Source organism: Salvia splendens, chromosome 3 (genome assembly GCF_004379255.2).
Source record: "Salvia splendens isolate huo1 chromosome 3, SspV2, whole genome shotgun sequence".
Lineage (NCBI taxonomy): Eukaryota > Viridiplantae > Streptophyta > Magnoliopsida > Lamiales > Lamiaceae > Salvia > Salvia splendens.
The window spans coordinates 21,536,428-21,559,962 of record NC_056034.1 but is presented as its reverse complement, the minus strand read 5'-3'; the positions used below and the strand labels follow the sequence as shown (position 1 = coordinate 21,559,962).

Here is a 23,535-nt window from a genome sequence, read left to right as displayed (position 1 = left end):
TTAAAGTTATGAGATATTTTTCAAAAGTTAGTTACAACTAATTTGTTGTAAATTGACCTTAATACGCTTATTAACTTTTTCTGTTGATCGTATTGACATTTCGGGGCTGATGATCTAAGTGCTTGATTTGAATATCTAATTACTATTATTTAATTGTAGTTAGCAACTAAGTATTGAGTTAGCAATATAACACTGCCCTTGTATTTATTGTATAATCAAACATAGAATTAGACAGAGATAATTAAATCCGATTAACTTCTAAGATTGGATAATAAATGGTTTAAGCGGCGATTATAATGATTGGCTTGTGTTTTATTAAGAGCATTAGCAATGGGGCACCCTAAGGCGCGCCCTATGACGCACCACGTCAGCAGTTTTATCCTCCTACCTCCCCACCTGCAGTGGGGCGCCCTAAGGCGCGCCACATCATCATTTTATTGTTTTGTTTAATTAATTTAACTGTTTTCAAATAACAAGTAACGAGTAAATAAAAAACGGTCTAAATAACAAACGACGAAGTTTTAATAAAAAAAGTTACATCATTGAACTAATAAAAAAAAATAAGTCGGACCAATTCCCAACTTCCGACGCAGCTCATCGAGTAACGCCCGGAGATATTCGGCTTCGTCGGGGTCGGTACACTTCTTGAGGGCCCTGTGCGTCTACAACATCGTCCTTGCCATCGACGCTGTTGCTAACGACTCAAACGCGGTGGCCGTCTGGGTCGGGAGCTCTACCGGGACCGGAGCTTGGGTTGCAGCGGTCGACGATGAGGTCGCGGTCGCCTTCCCCTTGGCCTTCACAGCCTTGACGCCGGGAGGACGCCGAAAGGACACCGGTGTGCCGGAACTCCCTTCATCCACGTACGTCCGGTTGAGGTCAACCGGGTGACTGCCGCTGCCGCTGCTCGTGTAGTCACCAACTTCGGTGACCTTCGTCCTCTTCGGCGCACCAGTGTGCAGAATTCCACCTTGGAACTTCTGCTTCTCCCTCAAGAGCGCCCAGATGGCCTCGTGCTTGAAATCGCCGAACATCGACCGGTACGACAACATCGCTTTAGTGCGCACGTCGCTCGCGCTCTCACCGCTCACCTATGACCGCGTGAACTTCTCGAACTCCGCCGCGTACAAGTTCACTTGCTTCTTGACTTGATCCCAGTGCTTGCGGAGTTGCTCACGCTTGCGCTTGTACGCGGTCGGCGGCTTGACCGAATTGTAGATCGTCCGCGACCTCTACAATGGGGCGGACGATGGCGCGGACGATGGCCATCGTCCGCGCTATCCTCCGCGACCGAAGTATAGGGCGCGGACGAGCGCGCACCCGCAATGGGTGCGGACGATGGATGGCGCGGACGATGCGCGCCATCGGGCGTGCCATCGTCCGCCCATTGCGGATGCTCTAAGGAGAACAGACAATGTGGCAAAAAATGCCCACATTTGGCCCAAATTGGAAGTCAAAATCAGTGATACTATCACAGTCACGCACTCACTTACCCTGCCTTTGCACCGCCGCCAACGGCCGTCGCGGCCGCCCCTTCCCCGACCAATAATTTCTCTACACATATACATACGCACACGACGCCGGCGCGGGCCTCCCACGTCCCACGCGACTATCTCAGTTCTTCTTATCCTCCTTCGACCTCCATGGAAATATATTTGAGCTTGAATCCCAAATCCAAACCTTGTGATATTAAGGTATCATCTCATTCAAATCTCTTCAATTGATGATGGAATTGAATAATTGGATAGGTTATATGGACTGAAAATTAAATATTGATATGGTTCATGTTAGAACCGAAAATTTTAGTGTTCATAACGTTGAGGATTCCGATTTCTTGGGGTTTGTTGAAATTGAGCATAAAAATTTGCAAATAGGATTAGTTTATGATGTTATGTGCATGAATAATGAGTTAAGTGTGGAGTTATGGGTGTAACGAGTAAGGTTGTAAGTTTTAAAAAGAATAAGTTGAAGTATTGCATCTGTATGCTCACTGGTGTTAACACGCACACGACATAAAATTTTCAAATCATAAAGATAAATTATAAAGTAAGTAGATTAAAAAAAGGATAATAATAATAATAAGAATGAACTATACTAATAGTCCCTGGTCTTTTCGAAAAATACACCAATGGTCCCTAAAAATTTTTTATTTAATTTTTGGTACGATAAGACTAAAGTAACCCTAGGCACCACTAGTGTAAATATTTAAAGGTTTGAGGCGTTTTGGACCTTTCTACTCTCCTTTTAATTTTTTTCATTTTTTCTTCCATCACCATTTTTGTTATAAACTCAATTATACTTTCATTTAAATAATATTTGATGCTTTATGATTTCAAAATTTTAAATAAGAAACAAAATGTTTTAAGTATGCTTTATTTATTTTTAAAATTAAATACTCCCCCCGTCCGCCATTAGGAGTCCCATTTATGGGCGGCACGAGTTTTAAGAAATGTTAAGAAAAGTGGATAGAAAAAAGTTTGTGGAATAAGGGTCCCACTTATATATATTAGTTTGAAATGAAATGTAAGTGAAATGAGTTAGTGGAAGTTGGGACCCTATTACCATTTATGGTAAAAGTGAACCGGGACTCCTATTCACGGACGGACTAAAATGGAAAAACAGAACTTCTATTCACGGACGGAGGGAGTAATATTATACAGCTTAATCTGTACGTTTGCAAAGAAAAAATTATATTTAATACTAACATTTTTGTAATATAAATATTAAAGTGAATTATAGAATATTCTGATTTATTTTTACTTAAAATGTACTTATAATTTTTAAATTTGATAAGAAAAAATATTATAGTGAATTATAGTAATTTTTTATTTAAAAAATGTTACTATACTTAAGTGAAAAATATAAAATTTTAAATACGTTAATTAAAATATAATATAGTAAAACATATTTTTTAAATATAATAATTAAAATTTAAATATAATAATTACTTTATTCAATCAATTATTTAAAAAATTTAAGTGAATTAATTCAAAAGAAAATATTTTTTGTTGTAAAAGGTGCTTTTATGTATGTCCAAAATAATTGCATGATTGAAGAAGTACCAAAATTGTAATTTCCAGATACTGAAAATGCCCTCCATGGCATTTAGGAGATTTTTCAAATGCAGAAGGGTATAAAAGACCGTCAGGTACCAAAAATGTAATTTTTAAGGGAACGAATAGGCTCTAAAAGTTTTTAGGGGCCATTGGTGCATTTTTCAACAAGATTAGGACTATTAGTGTAGTTCACTCTAAAAAGAAAATGATGTATATAGTTAAGAATGTGACACCCGTGACCCAAATCATACATCATATTGCATAATTTTATATTTTATTATAATTACATGACATATATTTTTATTATAATTATAGAGATTGAGTAGGTTGCTATATAATATTGCATTTAGTAAATTATGTAAAAGTAATATAAGTGTGCATGCACATATATAAGTATGCGTGTGTATGTGTTAGTGCAACCTTAGTGATCTTCTTTAATATTATATAGATAATTTCTTTTTTTACTATATATATTTTACGTGCATATGAGGTACGCCAATTTAAGAAAATTGTTAGTGATAAAACATTGGCCGCCATAGTATATTAATAAATATATGTGTATAAAATGGGATAATACGTGGGAGTTGGAGAACTATGCATGCATTATTTTTTTTATTAGCTGGACTAATATAAACCTAGTGACTAAGCTTTTTGAGGACACCTCCTATACTAGAGAGTATAGTTGAAGAAATAGGAAAAAAAAATAAGGAAGGAGAATGAGTCGGGAGAGTATATGATCTAGAAAAAAATACATAGTGGGAGCTCATGTAGTTATTAGGACCGAGGGTTGTGAATTAGGAGACAGAATATGAGGCTCGGTTAGACTATGATGTCATAATCAGGTGTGTATAAATCACACTTTTAGTTTTACATGTGTTATGTGATTGATTGTTATATGTTGAATGAGAGTGAATTATTGGATTATATGGTGTGAAATTGATATGATTATGAATTGTTTGATTTTAATGGTCCAATATGATATGAATATTTGATTGCTTAAATGGACATGTTTGTTTAGATATATTGGATAGTTTGATGGAATATGATATGGATATGTTATTGGTGCAAAGGATATGTTTATGATACCGATTATGTGAATCATTGGATTAAAGAGGATCTGTGACAGTTTTGCCCTGGATCTGAAATTACAGTGGATATATTGGGACCTTCGGGTCAAACACAATGGGACCTTCGGGTCAAATCATAATGGGACCTACGGGTCAAATATAGAGGGACCTATGAGTCCAATTACAGAGGGACCTTCGGGTCATAGAGGAATCGCGGGCAGATACCGGGCTTGACTGTTACAGAATAATAAACTGAATAGAGTGGCATATGCATATGAATATGAAATGGTTTGTTTTTAAATTATGTTATATATATTGTTTCTGATTATATGTATTGATAAAAGAATATGTTTGATGTTTGTATCATGTGAGATTAAAGGTGGAAATTTATATACACTGAGTTGTGGCTCATTTAAACCACTAAATTTTTCAGGAATAAGATAGCAGTAAGTTTTGACTGACATGGGTCATAGTCACTCCACGTGTTATCAGGTTCGGCGGCTGACGCATATTGGCAACCTTCTCCTCCTCATCATTTTGCATGTAGATAAATGTATAGTATATAGAGTGATGAGAGGGTTCCACTACTGTGTAGAATGTTTTGAAATATGTATCAGATAAGTGTTGGTTTGAACTTATATAATATGGGTGTTCTATGAATTAGACACGTGTATTGATTGCGTTTTTTGATAAGGGAGTTATTTATTAAAAGAGTATACGTCAGAGGGGTTGAGGTGTGACAGTTTAAGGTGGTATCAGAGCGGGGATAGAATCCCGCTGGGACATAGTATTCATGTATGTCATATGATACATTTATGTTAAAAGTTTCATTTGCATTTATATTGTCATGAACATATCTCACTAAGGAGAGAAGGGTCAGCCGCCCTGCATCATCAATTAATTATAGAAACATCTCATATACATATTGCATCATATGGTGATTTCCAGTAAATACATGGACCAATGATGAGTCAAAGAGGTAGAAACATTAAATAGCACCGAAAAATGAAATTGTTGACTTTATGAGACTACTGATCCGACCGAGGCCAAGATATGGTTGAAAAGGATAGAACATGTGTTCAATCGGATGAGTTGTATGTCTGAAGAACGTTTTGATTATACAGTGTCTCTTCTTTGAAGCAATATTTACTATTGGGCAGAAACAGTCCCACAATCTATGATACAACCTCTGGTACTCAGTTCAGATGATTTTCCTAGAGAATTTAATAATAAATATATGCAAGAAGTGTATTGTGATGATGAAGTAAAGAGAGATTCTATCTTTAAACAAGAACTATGTTTGTAGTTGATTATGAGCTGGCATTGTTTCAGTATACACGGTTTATCTAGACTACGTGGTACAAGTTAATTCAGTTGAGCTGCCAGCGAATATTGATTCTCTTGTTCATACACAAATTTGATATTATCACGGGTATAAGCTGGTTGTCACTTCATCAAACTAAGGCAGCTTGTCATGTTAAAGAAATGGTAATATAATCATCGAGACGAGGTCGAGTGATATTTAATGGTATCGATAAATTGCAACTTGTCTTATATTAGCTACATCGGCTTTTCGATTTATTCAAAGTGGAGATTTACCTGGATTAGCACCTGATCAAGAGACAAAATTCACTATTGAGTTACTATCAGGTACTGCACTTATTTCTATTCATCCTTATCAAATGTCTTGATTAGAGTTTCAAGAGTTAAATAAATAGTTACAAGAGTTGTCAGACAAGAGATATGCATGACTCAATATTTTACTTTGGAGAGCAACAATATTATTTTTGAAGAAGAAAGACGACACACTGCGACATTATATACACTATTGGAAGTCGAATCAAGTGACTGTGAAGAATAAATATCTATTACCGAGAATAGAAGATTTATTTATCAATTTCAAGGTATGTATCTGTTTTCGAGTACGGGTTTTCGATCAAGATACCATCAGTTGAAGATAGCTAAAGAGAATATTGCAGAGACACCATTTTAAACTCAATACGACCATTATGAGTTTTGGTTATGCCTTTCAAATTAACTATTGCACCTACAATTATTTATGGCATTGATGAACGAAGTCTCTCAACCATTCCTATATCACTTAGTAATTATTTTTATTGATTTACTAGTATATTTCTCGAAGTACAGATGAGCATGTTAATCACTTGCAGTCAGTATTACAAGTTTTGCGAGATAAACAGCTTATTGCAAGGTTGGGTAAGTGTGAGTCTAGTTAGATCATATGGTATTATTGCGACACATGGTATCAGGTTGAAGAATAGAAATGGATATACAGAATACGGAAGTATTTGTCAACTGAAAATTCTTCTCGATTATGGTTGAATTGATGAAGAAGTTATTACGGAAGAGCTCTCATCTTATATGGAGTGAAGCATGTCAAAACAGTTTTGATGAATTGAAGCATTGATTGACTTATGTCGTCTATATTGGTTATTTCCACATATATATGATATTATGTTATTTACAGTAATGCACTGCAACATGGATTGGTTTTCTATTTCTTATCTGGATTTCTATTAAAAAAAATGGAAAGTTTATTGCGTATGCGTCAAGGACAATCACGAGTACATGAAGCTTCTTATTCTATTTCTGATCTGGATTTAATAGTGTGGTTTTCCTTCGAAGATTTGGCATCATTATTTGTATGGAGGACTTCGTCGAATTCTGGTTGATCACGAGAGTTTGAAATATTTGAAGAGTATGAAGGAGTTGAATATGAGACTAAGACATTGGATGGGGTTTCTTACAGAATATGATTGCACCGTCGAATATCATTTTAAGAAGGTGAATGTTGTTACAGATACTTTGAGTTACAAGTCAAGCATAGTGATTACACATATACAAATAACATCATTATTAAAGTATTATTGGTGGTCGAAGATGAAGAAGAAAGTCGTAGAGTTTGTTTCAAGGTGTTTGACATGTCAACAGGTTAAAGCAGAACAGTGTGTGCCTACAGTCACCGATAGCACATTTCTTACCTATAAGATGGCGTTCTTTGTTATATAACTTAGCTGAAAAGTACGCGAAAGATGCAACACGATTATATGGTATTCTATCTTTTATGTCTAGCAGAGGTCTGCAATTTACTATCTATGGAGACATGATTATATTTTAGTAATATTTTTCACCAACAGAAAGATGGTAAGTCAGAGAGAATTATACAAATGTTAGAAAGAAATGAATTTTGCGGACAAAATTCTTAAAGAGGGGAAGAATTGTGACACCCGTGACCCAAATCATACATCATATTGCATAATTTTATATTTTATTATAATTACATGACATATATTTTTATTATAATTATAGAGATTGAGTAGGTTGCTATATAATATTGCATTTAGTAAATTATGTAAAAGTAATATAAGTGTGCATGCACATATATAAGTATGCGTGTGTATGTGTTAGTGCAACCTTAGTGATCTTCTTTAATATTATATAGATAATTTCTTTTTTTACTATATATATTTTACGTGCATATGAGGTACGCCAATTTAAGAAAATTGTTAGTGATAAAACATTGGCCGCCATAGTATATTAATAAATATATGTGTATAAAATGGGATAATACGTGGGAGTTGGAGAACTATGCATGCATTATTTTTTTTATTAGCTGGACTAATATAAACCTAGTGACTAAGCTTTTTGAGGACACCTCCTATACTAGAGAGTATAGTTGAAGAAATAGGAAAAAAAAATAAGGAAGGAGAATGAGTCGGGAGAGTATATGATCTAGAAAAAAATACATAGTGGGAGCTCATGTAGTTATTAGGACCGAGGGTTGTGAATTAGGAGACAGAATATGAGGCTCGGTTAGACTATGATGTCATAATCAGGTGTGTATAAATCACACTTTTAGTTTTACATGTGTTATGTGATTGATTGTTATATGTTGAATGAGAGTGAATTATTGGATTATATGGTGTGAAATTGATATGATTATGAATTGTTTGATTTTAATGGTCCAATATGATATGAATATTTGATTGCTTAAATGGACATGTTTGTTTAGATATATTGGATAGTTTGATGGAATATGATATGGATATGTTATTGGTGCAAAGGATATGTTTATGATACCGATTATGTGAATCATTGGATTAAAGAGGATCTGTGACAGTTTTGCCCTGGATCTGAAATTACAGTGGATATATTGGGACCTTCGGGTCAAACACAATGGGACCTTCGGGTCAAATCATAATGGGACCTACGGGTCAAATATAGAGGGACCTATGAGTCCAATTACAGAGGGACCTTCGGGTCATAGAGGAATCGCGGGCAGATACCGGGCTTGACTGTTACAGAATAATAAACTGAATAGAGTGGCATATGCATATGAATATGAAATGGTTTGTTTTTAAATTATGTTATATATATTGTTTCTGATTATATGTATTGATAAAAGAATATGTTTGATGTTTGTATCATGTGAGATTAAAGGTGGAAATTTATATACACTGAGTTGTGGCTCATTTAAACCACTAAATTTTTCAGGAATAAGATAGCAGTAAGTTTTGACTGACATGGGTCATAGTCACTCCACGTGTTATCAGGTTCGGCGGCTGACGCATATTGGCAACCTTCTCCTCCTCATCATTTTGCATGTAGATAAATGTATAGTATATAGAGTGATGAGAGGGTTCCACTACTGTGTAGAATGTTTTGAAATATGTATCAGATAAGTGTTGGTTTGAACTTATATAATATGGGTGTTCTATGAATTAGACACGTGTATTGATTGCGTTTTTTGATAAGGGAGTTATTTATTAAAAGAGTATACGTCAGAGGGGTTGAGGTGTGACAAAGAATATGAGTTAATTACAATAAGTATTCACAATATTATAAACACCTAAAAACATTATAAATAATAGAAGTAACAAAAAGAGAAATATAATCCTCTCAACCCATTCTAAATGAAACATTTCACGTTCGACAAACGATTTTATACAATTTTAATTTATAATATGAGTGGAGTAAAATACTCCCTCCGTCCCACTTTAGGAGTCCCGATTTATTATTTTTGAGTGTCCCACTTTAGGAGTCCCGGTTGGAATATTCCATAAATAGTATTAGGCCCCTCATTCCACTAACATTTTTCCACTTACATTTTATTATAAAACTAATATAAAAAAGTAGGATCCATATTCCACTATCTTTTTTCAACAAATTTTCTTTACATTTCTTAAAACCCGTGCTGAACTCAACTGAGACTCCTAAAGTGGGACGGATGGAGTAAAATAAAACAAATGACAAAAGGGAGATATGTGAATAAGAATAAAAGAGAATGAGTTAGTTAGAATAAGACATAATACAAATTCAGGAAAAAGTGCGACTAAATATCAAAAAGGAAAAATCCAAATCGAATTATATAACCGTATATTTTTCAAATAGTGAGTACTTTTCGAGTCTTTAAAAAACATCAACTTATGTATGACTTCCAGATGGAGATGTCATATTAGGAATCTGGATACATAAATGCATATTTATAAATAAAAATGCCTGGCTAAAGGACAAATGCATATTTGATATTTGAAATATGCAAAATACTTTTAACAGATCAATATAAATACTATCTTTGTGATAAATTATTTGTAATTATAAATTTGTATGATTGTAATGTGTTTTATTATGTCTTTAAAAGAAGCATGTTTTGCTTCATTTTTAATTTTAGATTTATGTTAATAGACAATAATCTTTCATTTAATGCCATGTCTTTAGTTTAATAAGCTTTTACACGAACATCAATAATTTTTTTTGTTTAACTTTCTCTCTCTTAAGTTAAATTACATTAGTTCAAGGTTAGTTTTAATAAAATGAAATAGTTTCCATTTTTATTACTCTCTAACAATCACAACCTCCTACGCACACTCGACGAATTAAGAATTTGACCGAAATTCTTCAATTGCCCACACACGATCGCCCACAAATATCATAGATCGGCGACAAACATCACATGTTATTAAGAGTAAAAACTCAACTAGTATAAAAGAAATGGAGTTTATAAATTTTTAAAAACTTGCTTATACATAACATTAAGAGTAGTATTTTTAATACCTTAATGTGTGATATAATATATATGTTTAAAGCATTATATTTTTGTTAACCATGTCAAATCTATTTAATTTTATTTGTTATTTTACACAAAGAGTACAATTACAACACAAATTATTTTGTTACTATATTATTCGATGAGTACCATCTCCCAAACAATATCATGTTATTTATTTGAAAGAATTTCATTTTAAAATACATATGCAAAGTCTAATAAATTAGATGTTGAAATTGAACCTATAAATTAAGACATAATAACAAAGCAAAACACCCAACTTAAACTCTATTTACCATTAAATTTTAAAATATAAAAAATAGAGTATATTTAAAGCTCAATAAAGCCCAAATATTCTATAGTACTCCCATAAAGAAATAATTCCTTAGAGCACTCACAACCGTGCTCTTGCCAACGAGCACGGTTGTGGGTCCGACCCCACTTTTTCTGTCTGCTCTTAGGCAAGAGCACAATACCCACAGTTGTACTCTTCCGTAAGGACGAGCACAATGGTCCCACTATTCTATTATTCAATTTAAATAAAAACATTTTCATAATATTAAAATTCATTAAAAAAACCGAAATAATATTACAAATTACAAATAAAATAAAAAAGACATAATTAAAATCCTAAAAAATTACATAATTAAAATACTAAAAATTAAAAATTACATAATTAAAGCTAAAAATATCCCCGTGGAAGACTATTCATCCGGTGACACTACCCCCAATTGTTTTTGGATGCCCAATATCATGGCCTCGTGCGATCGAAGTTGCGCGGGGGTCATAGTTGACCTATCGGCCATATTGAGTTGGGCCAAAATCCCCCACAACGAGTTGGTGGGGGTGGAGGTGGCGCATAGGGCACGAGAACGGGAGTGGGTTCGGGAGCATCACCGGATGGAGTCGCGGTGCGACGGCGGTTGGCCACTGCCATCTTCCTTCCCTGCGGTCGGCGTTGGGAACTGCTCGTGCCGGCCGTCGGGGCTACCCAAGTTAGCTCCGGCGAGTTGGCTAACCACGTCTTCGGAGCCGGCGTCGGATAGGGATACCGACCTTGATCGTTTGGAGGAGCCGCTAGAGGAGGATGTTACGCCTCCCCTATACTTCGGATGCGACCGCGTCTCCTGCCAAATGTTGAGATACTTGAACGGCTTGTAGTTCATGGATTGGTAGATGTTCATCGCGGTAGTAACGACGTCGACCTCGCTCCGGCCGCTCCCCGCCGACCGCTCTTCCTGGAGGTAATACCCCTGGAACTTTTGGATTTGTTCATTGGCACGGTAGATGGCGTTGCGCATCATACTCTCGTTGCGCTCGATTGTTCCCACCGGCCGATTTTCATTGTACCGGCGACAGATGCGCTATCAATAGTGCCGGATTGGTTCGTGCCAACCTCCGGATCTTCGGAGATTGACAAGAACGCCTTGAGCAATTGCTCCATCTCCGCCGCAGTGTACGTTGTGCGGACACCGCGAGTAGGAGGAGTCGGAGTTTGGGAGGGGACGGTCGACCTCGCCCTAGGCTCGGGTGTCTACCCGTATAGCCCTTCGGGGGTATCTTGGTCGTCGATAGGGTAAGGCCAGTAGCCACCCGGAACTCCCGAACTTTGGGTTTGAGGAGGAGCCGAAAATTCCGTTTCCGGACTAGAAAACGGTTGTGAACCGAATCACTCGGGGTTCCAACCGTGGGAGCCCGGGGGGTGATCGCCGTCGCCGGACATTGTTATGTTGTAGGAGTGGAAGAAAGATTGAGAATGGAGATGAGAGAATGTAGATGAGAATGAAAATGAGAGAATGTAGATGAGAATGGAAATGAGAGAATGTAGATGGGAATTGTGTAGTGTGGTGTGAATTTTTTGGTGTGAAAGTGAGGGTATTTATAGATGAAAATGTGTATTTTTGGGGAAAAAAATTTAAAAAAAATTAAAAATGAGTAGAAAACGGATATATTTTTTTGAGAAATGGGAAAATATTTTTTTTATTATTTTTAATCAATTTTTTTAATTAAAAACTGATTTTAAAAAAATTCAAATGCAACGGCTATTCCGTTGCCCAATCAGCGTCGGCCATATCACCTGCTTGATGCATCGAGCAGCGCCGTACCAGCAGTGCGAGCACAGCGGCGGACGATGTCTCCGTGCCGCTGGTACGGACGGACGGACGCCGACCTGCTCACCGTTGCAGATGCTCTTAATGCCCTAAGGCCATCCACAATAGGAATAGCCCAGCAATAGCCAGCCATAGCCTAGCCACTGCCACATCATCAGCACTAAAAATCCTCCTACCACATCATAAATAGCCCATCCATAGCCTAGCCACATCATAAATAGCCCAGCCACATCAATAGCCACATCACTAATAACAATTATATAAAAATGAAATAATTAACAATCACACAATATACGGAATTTAATTTACGAGACATATACGAGAAACATTAATAATACTATCCACATCACTATTAACAAATATATACAAAATGAAATAATTAACAATCACACAATATGCGAAATTTAATTTACGAGACACATACGGGAAAATGACGAACAAAGTGCGTATATATAGTGTTTCGAAAAAAAAAATTTATTTTTTCGCGCTAGGCGGTGCACTGGGCGATCCGGGCGCTGCAATAGCGCCGAACGGACCGCCCAGCGCACCGCCCAGCGCCACGCGACCGCCCAGCGCTGCGCGGTTTCTCTCTCCAATCGCCCGCTGGGCGGCTGTAATAGATCGCCCAGCGAACCGCCCAGCGCCGGCGCTCGGCTGGGCGGTCGCTGGGCGCCTATTGTGGATGGCCTAAATAAAGCCCTAATTTGTATATATTCTCAAACACCCCCATCTCTCTGTTTATCTCCCTAATCGGCCTGACACAACCACCGCCGAGCCTCGCTATTTCTTCGGCGAGCTTCACGCCCGCCGCGCCCACTGCTCTCTCTTCTTCTCTCTCAAATCGGCGGCGCCACCACTACGCCCGCCCCGCCGCTCCACCGCTCCTTCCACCGTCCACTGCTCTCTCTTCTTCTCTCTCAAATCGGCGGCCCCACGGCAACGCTCGCCCCGCCATTCCACCGCTCCTTCCTCCGTGTTAGCTTTTACACCACATCACCATCTGCTATCCTTGCCCTTGCTTGAACAACAGAAGAGGATTCCATTCCATCTCGACCCCACAACAGAAGCTTTTCTATAGTAATGGTGCATTTTTATAGATAATTCTACAAAGCTTCTCCTCTAAGTCACATTCTTTGAGAAGATCATTTTAGCTCTGCACACAATGCAGTCCTCAACAGTTCCACTATAAAATGTTTTCAATATTTTACAATATATTTTCCTTCCATAAAGGGCATCATAGTAATTTCTGGGATAATTTCACAACTGCCCCATTAGATATGTATAGATTTGTATTCATCTAACTTCGTTCGGTGTTAATTGAAGATGGTACATGAACTATAATCTTAGTAGGTGTAGTGTATTAAACAAACCTCTTATGTTTTTACTATTAAATTAACAAAAATTTGGAAAGTTTATGATCTTCGAACTGATTTTAAATATTTATATAATCTGAAGTTTGAGTTAGAATCTGTTAGGGAGTCATTTTTTATGTTGATGTGGTGATAGGATTCGAATGGGATGTTTGTAGTGTGTTGGCCTGAAATTAAGCCTTTGATGCTTGGAATTATGGGTTGAATTGAGCTGACTTAATTATTAGTTAATGGTTGTGAGTATGATTAGGCATGATTTGAATTGGAATTGTGGAATTAAGGTAAAGTTTGAAAGGGTTAGTAGGTTGATAAACTATCTTGCTTTAAAATATGGATCAATATAGATATATATTGACTCTTAAATGTTTTTCATTCGAGGCTAAATTTCATCAAGACCTTTTTCATATCTGTCGAATAAACAATCTGGAAAATTGTTTTTGATGTGAATTGTCTTAGGGTAGTTATAATCATATTTTGTGGTTTTCTCATCTTATTGGTTTGCCTATGACGTGTTCGACTAAATTCAAAAGAAAGTTATTGGATGTTTGATAAATTATAGGTGGATTTATTCAAATTATTGTTTATGAGTTCTCATTGCTTAATGCAGAATATGCCTTGAAGATCGTTGAGGTTGCTAGAGTACCTCGAATGGTGTCCGCACATGTACTGAGTTCTTGGCGGTTGGGATTTTAATAGAGGTGCCTTTTCGGGCTTGCCCCCTCCATTATCGTTAAAGTTTCTTCTTCTCTATCTGGGAGATAGTGAGTCGTGTCAGGAATTAGGTATGGTGTTGCCATTGATGCGAAAGAACCTGTCGCTATTTCTGAAGTGAAAAAGTCCCATACAAAACAAGTTTTTCACCACAAACCTACTCTTAAATCCAAATTGCACTAAACTCCAAGAGGTAGACCAGGTGGAAACCCAAATCACAGGAAGCACAATTTGGCTCTTAGTATTTATAAGAAGATGGTGTGTTCTGGGGCTTTACCAAGATATTTGTCTTTATCGGCTTTGGTTGAGTGCTTGGTACATCTCTCCGTGCCCCAGTTGGCTCTGGGTGCAATTGGGTTGATGTTAAAGCAAGGCTACACCATTAATCTATATATCGCCAATGTCGTGTTGAATGGTCTTTGTTGTAATGATTTGTGGTTGATGCTGAGGAGTTTTTAGGTGAGATGGATAGGAATCATGTGTCTCTTGATATCGTTAGCTTTAATACTTTGATAAAAGGGTTGCACCGGGAGAAGAGATTAGATGAAGCTATGAGTATGAAAAGAAGAATGGAGTCTGCAAATATTGCTCCCAACTTGATCACATATAACATTCTGATGGATGCTCATTTTGTGGAGGATTGTGTGGATGGAGCAATGATGTTGTTGGAAGAGATGAGGATGAAAGGGTGGGAACCTGATGTTTTCTTATATGACACACTTATCAATGGTTTTTGCCGTAAAGTTGATGTTGGTAGAGCGAGTGAGATTTTGAATCTTATGTCAGATAAAGGACTTTCTCCGGATAGAGTTTCTTACACTTGCTTGATGCGTGGTTTCTGCCAGAAGGGGAATCTAAAGGAAGTGAAGCGCTTGTTCGATGAAATGTTAAAAAATGACGTCCGCCCCTGTTACGTTTGGAAGTATAATTGGCGGTCTTTGCCAAGTTGGGAATGTGGAGAAAGCAGTGGAGATGTTTAACTTTATGTTGGACAAGGGAGAAGAGCCAACTAATACAATATATAACATTCTAACTGATGGATTATGCAAGACAGGACATTTCAGTGATGCTTTTAAGATTCTGGAAGTGATGGTGGAGAAGCAAAAGAATCCTGATATTGTAACTTACAATACAGTATTAAGAGGCCTATGTGAAGTTGGGAAGGTTGATGCTGCCGTCAAACTTTATAAATCTATGGTATCAAACACAAATCATGTTGAGCCTGATTCTTGGACTATTTGTACCCTAGTCAAAGGGCTGTGCACGGAAGGCCATCTTAGAATGGCAGATCAAATTATTCGTGGCATGGTTAAGCAGAATAAGCCAACTGATGTTGCACCATACTGTGCTAATTGGAGCTTATCTGAAGGAAGGAAAGGTTCAGAAAGCGCTAATCACCTGGAAGGCTATTTTGCAGTCGGGGTCCATTCCTGATTCAAGGTCTTATAGTGCTCTTATAAATGGTTTATGCAAATGTAGCCGAATGAACACTGCAAAAGGTATTTTTAACAAAATGAGAACCGCGGGTCCCAGTCCTACCTCGTTTGATTACAACTTGTTGATGGCCGCCTTATGTAGGGAGGGTAGTTTGGACCAAGCTGGAGCTTTGTTTAGAGATATGGTTGGTGGTAGTTGTGAACCAGATGTTGTCTCATTCAACATAATGATCGAGTCCGCCATAAAAGCAGGGAATATTGAGTTTGCCAATGAGCTATTGGTTGATATGCAGCATAAGGGTCTGCATCCTGATGCATTGACATTTTCTGTTTTGATTAATAGCTTTTCGAAATTAAGAATGATGGCAGAAGCCAAAACATTGTTTGAAAAGATGAAAGCTGCTGGCTTCCTGCCACATTCCGTTGTTTATGATTCTTTGCTCAAAGGCTTGAAAGCAGTGGGCAATGCAGAAGAAATAATCAATTTGATTCAGGAAATGGCGGAAGCAGGTGTTGCTCTTGATGATGAACTGACTTCTACTATATTGACTTGCATATGCGATTTACCTGAAGGTCATAATATTTCACAGCTTCTACCAAGTTTTACTAGAAAGAATATAGATGGTGGTAGCATCCTACCCAACGAGTTGTTAAGGAATCTCCAAAACAATTGTTAACTCGTGGAATTATTCCATATTCATCACATGGAAGTAAGTAGGGATGCATTTTGTTTTTGGCTACATGTTTCTCAATATATGGTTGTCTTTTCCCCTTTTAATTTCTGCCAGTGTATATATGATGATGATTAAAGCCTGTCGTTTGATTTATGTTTGATCATGTCCAGCCACAGACTCATTATTAGGTACATGCCTAAATAAGGATGCAGGTTCTCCTGATAAGATGGAGCACTATATGAATTCAATCGGCCTCTTAGAAACTCTAATCTTTTGTTGTATGTTATGATAGGTTTTATATTTTTGTAACTTCATGAGATATCAATTCCATTCTACATTTGCAGTTTTGCTGCTGCATGAACAAGTAACCCCAGCTCTTACCTCTCAGTCAACTACAGTTCTTATTCAGGATCAGCGTAATGATAGCAGGTCATTGCTATGTTTAAAAGAAAATGCATTTCAGGTAAGACTGTTTCATTAGTAGTGTTTATTTGTGTGATGCGTGTTAGCCAATTGTTGTTGTGGTGCAAAAGTCTCTTTCTTCCCATCATCTACCCTGCAATCATTTTATATGTTATCAACAAAATATTACTTACTACTACATTTTATGTATAACCAATTTAGTTGTGTGAAGAAAACACTGTTGTAATAGTTGATACTTATTTTATGCTTCTCTCTGGTTGAAGAAAACACTTGATAGGCAACTTGGACATGTATCTTCGTCTCATGATGGGAATGACGATGTTGATCCTAATCAGCATGAAAATGACATTGAGCTCCAGTTGCTACGCCGACCAGAATTATGGTATTTGTAAGCGTTATCAACTATTAGAGATACCTGAAGTGTTATTTGCAAACTTTGACATCTGATCCACTTCATTTACTTTGACTTTGACATCTGATTCCAATACAAGTAAAAGCATAGATTCAACTGGCTTAGAAGCCGATCATGTTGTTTCACTTACAAGAGAAGCCTTTTCAGCATGCAAAAAGGCAATGTCAATTGCTAAACAAGCAGAACATTTGGAAGTTGATGTTTATGATTCTTGTAGTTTAAGGTATGCTTCATCATCTCGTCTTTTATCTTTTTTCGCCTCTGCTTGCTTCCTTGAAAATCTCTGACAAGATGATACATATTTTCGTCCTTTTTCCTTCCAGAGGTTTGGTCAGTTGATAAGGGAAGGGGTTTATCTCTGTTCTCACTCTCACCCTCCTCCTCATTTGCTTAATGGACTACATTTCTGCAGCTAACTAAACTGAAAAAATACCTTCTTTTTTCGGTTTCTTTATTCATGTTTACTTACAATTTTCAATCACTAAAGTTGGTATATGGAGTCTGGAAGGAGCTTGGTTTCTTCTCCACTTCAATTTACTCACAGAACCCATCTCAGGAACCGATCCTCCTCCTCTTCAGGTTACTCAATTTCTATTTATTTAATTGAATAGAGCAAATGGGATTCAATTGCCGTATCTGCAGTCACGCTATTAATAAGCCTTTAAATTGCTCCACTGTTTGTAGGGAAAAAGGTTCAAATATTAAAGTTGTGAATTTGAACTTGAGTTTTGACATTGGTGCCCCTTTTTCTAATCCTTTTGCTCAGGTTGTAACCTTAAATAAATAATTTCAGAGAATTTCAGTTTCTAAGTGCATACTGTAACTCTATTTGATTGTTATTGTGGTAAGCCAAAATAATTGTTAACTCGTTGAATTGTGTGCTCTTATTCCATATTCATCACAGGGAAGTAAGTAGGGATGCTTTTTGTTTTTTGGCTACATTTTTCTCAAGATATGGATGCATTTTCCCCTTTTAATTTCTGCCAATATATATGATGATGATTAAAGTCTGTCCTTTGATTTATGTTTGCTCATGTCCAGCCACAGACTCATAATTAAGTAGTACTACTTGCCTAAATTAGGATGCAGGTTCTTCTAATAAGATGGAGCACTATATGAATTCAATCGGCCTCTTAGAAACTTTAATCTTTTGTTGTATGTTATGATAGGTCATTTGAGTGACATTTCTTTATTTTCGTAACTTGTTGAGATATCAATTCCATGCTACATTTGCAGTTTTGCTGCTGCATGAACAAGTAACTCCAGCTCTTACCTCTCCGTCAACTACAGTTCTTATTCAGGATCAGCGTAATGATAGCAGGTCGTTGCTATGTTTAAAGAAAACGCATTTCAGGTAAGACTGTTTTTTTAAAAAAAAAAAAAAAAAATTAACTTCATATATTTATATCATATATATGAAGGAGGAAATTACAAATCAACTCCTATAACAAGGAGGAAAGTCAAATTACGCCACCCAGGGTTCGAACTCGAAACCTCCAGGATGGACGCGGTATCCAGCACCCTTTACCGCTAGGCCAAGGGGCTTGGATCAGGTAAGACTGTTTCCTTAGTAGTGTTTATTTTTGTGATGCTTGTTAGTTAATTATTTTAACTTATTATATAAACAATTATGTTGTTGTGGTGCAAAAAAGTCTCTTTCTTCCCAACTTCTACACTACAATCAATTTTTATGTTATCAACAAAACCAACTTAGTTGTGTGAAAACTGCTGTAATAGTTAATGGAGTACTTATTTTATGCTTCTCTTTGGTTTAAGAAAACACTTGATAAGCAACTTGGACATGTATCTTCATCTCATGATGGGAGTGACAATGTTGATCCTAATCAGCATGAAAATGACATTGAGCTCCAGTTGCTACGCAGGCCTGAATTATGGTATTTGTAAGAGTTATCAACTATCAGAGATACCTGAAGTGTTATTTGCAAACTTTTTCCATAATTTTTCTCTATGCGGCATACTTCTGTCTGATTCCACATAGTTTATTTCATTTTCTGTAATCAGATTGGCATCCTTACAGAAAAAGGACAGTTCATTTCCTTTGACATCTGATTCCAATACAAGTAAAAGCATAGATTCAACTTAGAAGCCGATCATGTTGTTTCACTTGCAAGAGAAGCCTTTTCAGCCTGCAAAAAGGCAATGTCAATTGCTAAACAAGCAAAAAATTTTGAAGTTGATGTTTACTATTCTTGTAGTTTAAGGTATGCTTCATCATCAAGTCTTTATCTTTTATGCCTCTGTTTGCGTCCTTAAAAATCTCTGACAAGATGATACCTAACATATTTTCTTCCTTTTTCGCTTCCAGAGGTTTGGTCAGTGATCCTATGCGCAGAACTGTGAGGTCTACTCGTTTACTGGAGAGGAAAACTAAGAAGAGGAGGGTACCTAAGCCAAAAGTTGAGTTTCAGGAAACTAATCATCACAGGAAACCAGATCACATAAAAAGGTTGATACCAGATTTGATCCCAATGATCCTCTTAGGCTCTTTCTACGGACCGGAAACAACAGAACTTTTGACTGCAACAGAAGAGGCAGAGTTAATAACTAAGATACAGGTTTCTTTTAGCACTGACTGCCTGTTTTGTTGGGGACTTCCCTCTGATGATATCAACCTGATTGTATGTCACAGCTCCTCGTAGACTATTCATTTGTTTAGGATTTAATGAAATTGCAAGAAGTGAAAACTCGACTTCATGCTCAGTCCTCCAGTGAACCTACAATAGTGGAGTGGGCAGCTGATACGTTTATTATTTATATATCTTTTAGATCTTGCATTATTATTTAGTTGCATTATTTAGCTAGATATTTAGAGAGTGCATATCTTTTTCATATTTTTTGTCTTGCTCATTAAGTTAGTATCCACTATTATAAATAGTGGACATTATTATTCATTTCATTCAATCAAGAAATATCAGTTATCATTCTATTTTATTTTCACGCTTTTATTTCAATTCCGTATTGTTCTTGGAGCTGATCCCGGGGAAAGCCCGTGACGTACACCTTTATCCTTCCGTCGTCGACCGCTCGTCGTCGCCGGAATCTTGTTAAGGGAGTGCACCCTTAACAATTGGTGCTTTCATTGTGATCTCACCCCCCAGTTCCTGTCCTCATGTCCTACAACTACGCCGCCCACCACCGTACACAACCACCGCCCGATGCGGAGTTTCCCTACTGGCTAGTGCAGCCACACAGCTTCCACAGCGCCGTCCAGCCATGTCAGCAGACGTACCAATTCGGTGTGCCCTTGTGGGAGAAATCGACGCTGCACAGCCACCCCCACGAGTACAAATCTGGCCCATAGGACGATGGTTGCTGATACGCAGTTTCCTGGCGCAGCCATGGCGGGTCCCAGGAAGTGGGCTGACGGGCTTGGTAGGGATGGTGTTGTGGGTGGAGTCGCCCATTCTGTGGATATGGATATGATGACTGTTGATCTAACTCGCTGATCGGATGGTGCGGGGGTTGATATACGGGCTGCTCAAGTTCGTCCATCGCGTCCAATCTCATGTTTAATCTATTGCAGAAAGCCATCATCCGGTCACATAGGGAAACGATATCCTCGGTGGTGTAACGAGCCATGAGTATGTACGACAATGAAAGCACCAATTGTTAAGGGTGCACTCCCTTAACAAGATTCCGGCGACGACGGAAGGATAAAGGTGGACGTCACGGGCTTTCCCCGGGATCAGCTCCAAGAACAATACGGAATTGAAATAAAAGTTGACAATAAAATAGAAGGATAATTGATATTTCTTGATTGATTGAAATGAATAACAATGTCCACTATTTATAATAGTGGATACCCTAACTTAAGGAACAAGAAAATAATCCTAATAAATATGAGAAGATATGGTAAATCAATAACTAACTAATTAAAAAGATATGGGGATATTATTGAAGATATGCTCGTATCAGCGGCTGGGATTAGTTGTCGGTACTTGGAAGTTGCAGATTCACATTGGAACCAGCAATCGACAAAAGTTGATCTATGCCAATTTCTGCATGGTTGTTCACTTTGCTAAGAAGTACCAAGGGCTTTGGCTTAACCTTCAGGATCTCATGCAGGTGATTTCCAAGTTTTTCTTGATACAGGAACAGAATTACAATCGTATTTTTTGTTTATTTTCTTATTGGAAATATGATTACAGGAAACTGGGGAAGATAAGTTTTTAATGGTGTATTTTGACTTTGTTGTAGGAGGGAAGCTTGGGTCTAATGAAGAGTGTAGAGAAATTCAAGCCTCAAGCGGGTTGCAGATTTGCTACTTATGCATATTGGTGGATAAGGCAATCGATTAGGAAAGCGCTATTTCAGCATTCGAGGACAATCCGCCTACCAGTAATGTTCTGCATTTTACAATTTCAGCAATTCCCTAATCTCTCTCCATCTGGCTCTCTCAAATCATTGAAACCTGTATGATATTTCAGGAGAATGTTTATGGCCTTCTCTCGAAGGTGTACGAAGCGAAGAAAACATGCATCCAACAAGGCAACCACACCCCTTCTAGAGAAGACATAGCAGCATGTGCTGGAATATCGGTCGAGAGAATGGAGAAATTGCTATCCAGTGCTAGAGTGCCTCTTTCCATGCAACAGCCCGTGTGGATGGGGACCAAACTACCACATTTCAGGTATCATTATTTTCATATAATATTGAAAAAATGTAATTTCTTTTGTATCTTGTACACGATTTTACCCTTGACCGAGACCCTGATGGATGATGTTCTTACAGGAAATCACTGCAGACACTACAATTGATGTCCCGGATGTGGGTGTAGCGAAGCAGCTGATGAGGCAACATGTTCGGAATCTCTCGAGTGTGCTCAACCCCAGGGAGAGGAAGATCATCCGGTCCAGATTTGGCATCAAAGATGGAAATCAGAAAACCCTGTCTGAAATTGGTTCCGGATTTGGATTATCGAAGGAGAGAGTTAGACAACTGGAAAGTCGAGCACTGTACAAGCTCAGACAGTGTCTAAACAGCCAAGGACTTGAAGCTTATACAGGTATGCTCATCTAGTTTGCATATGTATTCTGTTTGAAGGGCTGTGTATTATATTTGCTCACAATGTGGCAGTCCTGCTTATGAATGTACATAAAAACTGCCACTCTTTTTACTTTTCTCTACTTTTCCCCCATAATTTAATTATTTTTCCTGTAGAATGCTAATTTGTCGGATCGTTAGTTGTTGTGTTTCACAATTTTGAAATAAGCATTTCCAAATCCAGTCGCCTATGTTTATCCTCAAAAGGTGATGGAGCACAATTTGAATTCATTGATGCATAAATATAGCATATTACACATAAAATATATGATTATAGCCACAGTATATCCTTTCTCTATTCCTACATGATCCAAGGAATATTCTTTCCTGGCTCAACGTGGCAGTGCATATACTGCATGTGAAGACGGGGACGGCTTCAATAGTTTAATGGAGTTTTGACACCAAATGCTTTCCAAGTTGTTGCAGATAAAAATATAGACTAAAGTACTATTTTGGTCCTAAACATATGGCCGATTTATTATTTTAGTCTAAAACATTCACTTTTTGAAAATCGAGTCCAAAACATACGAAAGCGCTCTCGAATAGGTCCTTTTTTAACGGTTTCCATCAACTTTGACGGTCAATCGTCATTTAGCTTAATTTTGACCCGATTAGCTAAATTTAATTACTGTAGCTAATTTAAAAAATTTTTTATTTTCGGATTTTACATTTTAAATGTCAAATGAAAATTCTAAAAATTGGGTAATATAATCGCTTTTTTCAACTCTTCATTTCATTCAAATTTCTTCCCCCTTTCTCCCGCTCCTTCTTCTTCTCCCCCCCAAGAACCCTAATTTTTTTTCTCCATCTCTGCAACAACCAAACACCTTCGAACATGGGGTGTTCGAAGTGCAGTCGGGACTCCGTCGACAACGACAGCGTTCGTGACTTCGGAGACCTCTGATATACCTACGCTTCTGCTACTGTAAGAAGACAGTGACGCTCCGTATTGTCACCGGCCAAGGCAAACTGTCGCGGGGAAGCTTTACTTAGTATGTGAGGGGAATGAATGCAGTTTCTTCAAGTGGTGCGAGCCAAATTGTGATGTCGAAGCACGAGCCTGTTCTTCGTCAACCTCATTCGGTGGTGCCGATTTTGAGGATTTGGCATTGAATTTAACCGAAATTAAGGATAAAATTCAGAA

General features: G+C 37.5%; 2 pseudogenes; both read left to right on the top strand.

Annotated features, from left to right (window-relative positions):
- Nucleotides 1–13,037: 13,037 nt before the first annotated feature.
- Nucleotides 13,038–16,955, top strand: LOC121795460 (annotated as a pseudogene).
- On the top strand, nt 16,524–22,516 carry LOC121795461 (annotated as a pseudogene).
- Nucleotides 22,517–23,535: the final 1,019 nt, after the last annotated feature.